Source organism: Octopus bimaculoides, chromosome 4 (genome assembly GCF_001194135.2).
Source record: "Octopus bimaculoides isolate UCB-OBI-ISO-001 chromosome 4, ASM119413v2, whole genome shotgun sequence".
NCBI classification, from domain to species: domain Eukaryota; kingdom Metazoa; phylum Mollusca; class Cephalopoda; order Octopoda; family Octopodidae; genus Octopus; species Octopus bimaculoides.
Genome location: NC_068984.1, coordinates 144,183,859 through 144,186,262, shown reverse-complemented (window position 1 = coordinate 144,186,262; position 2,404 = coordinate 144,183,859). Strand labels below are relative to the sequence as shown.

At 35.1% G+C, this 2,404-nt stretch overlaps 1 protein-coding gene across 12 annotated transcripts in view; it reads left to right on the top strand.

The window, feature by feature from the left end:
* Positions 1 to 2,404, top strand: part of LOC106869997 (calmodulin-regulated spectrin-associated protein 2) — a 52,736-nt gene that overhangs the window by 45,742 nt on the left and 4,590 nt on the right. The window lies entirely within an intron of this gene.

The following is a 2,404-nucleotide window of genomic DNA, read 5'->3' as shown; positions in this document are numbered from 1 at the left end:
ACACACACACACACACACACACACACACACACACACACACACACACACACACACAGCTACTTATAGTTTCATGTGTTAAGATAAATTAAATTGGCAGGTATATATAACATGCCTTGTATCTCCAAGAAGGTTATGTGTACCTGCTAATTTGATGTATCTCTAAAGCATGAAACTAGCTCTTCTGTTATTGTGTATGTTAAATTGATATTTATCTCTCACTGGATGGAATAACTTTTTGTTGTTGATCCTGCCTACATTGGATCTGTAAAGTATACACATTGCATGGTCATCTTCATTACTGTCCTCTCACCTGTTCTTCGTTATGTAATGAACGTCAGCTGATGATTGACTGCATGGTAACATTTCACTTCAGTAATCTCTCTCTCTCCCTCTTTCTCTCTCTCTGGTATCTCTCTCTCTCTCTCCACCTCTTTCTCTCTCTCTCTCTCATCTGTTTACAATGTTTACTTTTAACAAATGATGCAACTAAATTCCTTTAAATTGCGTCAAAACAAGGTACGAAAAGGTGAATGCATTCCAAGATAGACAGGGTTGGCCAAAAGTCACCTGACAGTAAATCAAAACCATTTAATTCCTAGATTAAAACAAAAAAATATTTTATAGACAAAATGTTGAAGAAAATAAAATGGTGATTTTAACTTGCAGCATTCAATTATTAAAGATTCATAATTGGAATGAATAAATAAAATTGAATATTAAGTATTTATGGGATTTTTGATTTACTGTCGGGTGACTTTTGGCCAACCCTGTCTGTGAAAGGTCCAGGTCAGTGGTTTTCAATCATTTTTTTCTGTATGGTTCCCTTTTATTCCATTGTTTAGATAAAAATCATATATCTTTAGAATTAAATATTAAGAATTTAATTTTAAAAAAATCCATTAAAATGTTTTATGTAGAAGTGTAAACCATTTTCAGATAAATTTTAACAACAAAATTCTGTATAGACCCTCGTTGAGAACCACTGGGCCAGATGGTCATGCCTGGAATGTTTTTGTTCATCAGAGCTGACCTGAGGCCAACCTCATGCTCTTTAAGTTCATCTCTCATTGTAATCGATCATAATAGAATAACATCATTTCTTCTTATGACTTTTGCATCTTCTGCCCTCAACCTAAAATCCAACAACCACATCTTCTTGTATCATTCGTTGAACCATCTCCTCCTCTATCATTCATGTCTTCCCTCTGCAATTGAACCCTAATATCCTTACCAGTCACCGTAAACTGTGCCGCCTCAGTTCATAGCAGCCAGGCTAACCTCTGGCTGTAGTGTTCTAATGAAGCGATCTCTTGCATCTTTGTAGCCCATGGTTCCTTTTACCGGAATCTCTATCTTCTGTGACTGCTAACATGTCTTGTAGCACTGAATCTTGTCTGGAAGTTTATAAACTCCTGTACCTCCAGGATTCCTGTTGTTGTTGTTGTAGCCTGTAAATCGGCACTGATCTGGCCGAGTTATTTCAAAGATAATTCAGACATTGTGTATTTAGAACTACATTAAACGAGTATGATTTGCAGGAGATGTAGCTGTTATTTCTAGCAGGTTCACTGACAATTTAGGGCCTCCCACATTTGCTCATACCCAGTGATATTAGATGTGGTTTAGTTTTTGTAATTAAGAGGTGATGAGAGACAAATCTCTAGGATATGCCCAGTAGTCTCTAAGAACTTCCCAAATAAAAATCCTGCTATTTAGTTGTCATTTTGGCAGCCAGCAGCATGGAACCACAAGAAACTTCAATAATTTCAGTTAACCCTCAGAACTGAGAGTTTTTTTACTGCTTCTTATAAGAATTACCTTTGAAAGTTTTGTGAGGAACTATCCTTTTTGTATTTCAGTATTATTATTATTATTTTTATTATTGATATATAAAGGATTGAGGTAATTCCTCCAGAAGATATAGAGTCAAAATTAGAAGAAGCATGCCATTGTCAACTGGAGGGGTTACCTCAATCCTTTATATATTAACCAAAATGAAGTAGATTGACAAAATTATTTTTTGAACCTGTTGAAGACACATGGAATGTCGAAATAGCATTCACTAGACGACAATGGCACCCTTCTTCTTTTAATTTTGATATTATTATAATTATCATTATCAAACATGCTTTTATACTCTCTCTCTCTCTCTCTGACCCCCTCCCCACTCAATTGCAGAAAAAATTAGATGTTTTTCTTCCTTCAAGATGTCTTTTATTCTGTTCTTTATTTGACTCAAGGCACATTGCTATAATGTCTTGAAACTAAATTAAGAAATCTTACCTAAGAGTTCTTGGTTCACAATGTTTATATGATGAGTACAGATTGGAAGTGTTTTTGGAGTGAATGCAAGAACTGGCAGCGTTTATTTGGTAAGTATAGACGCTGGCAGTATATATATATA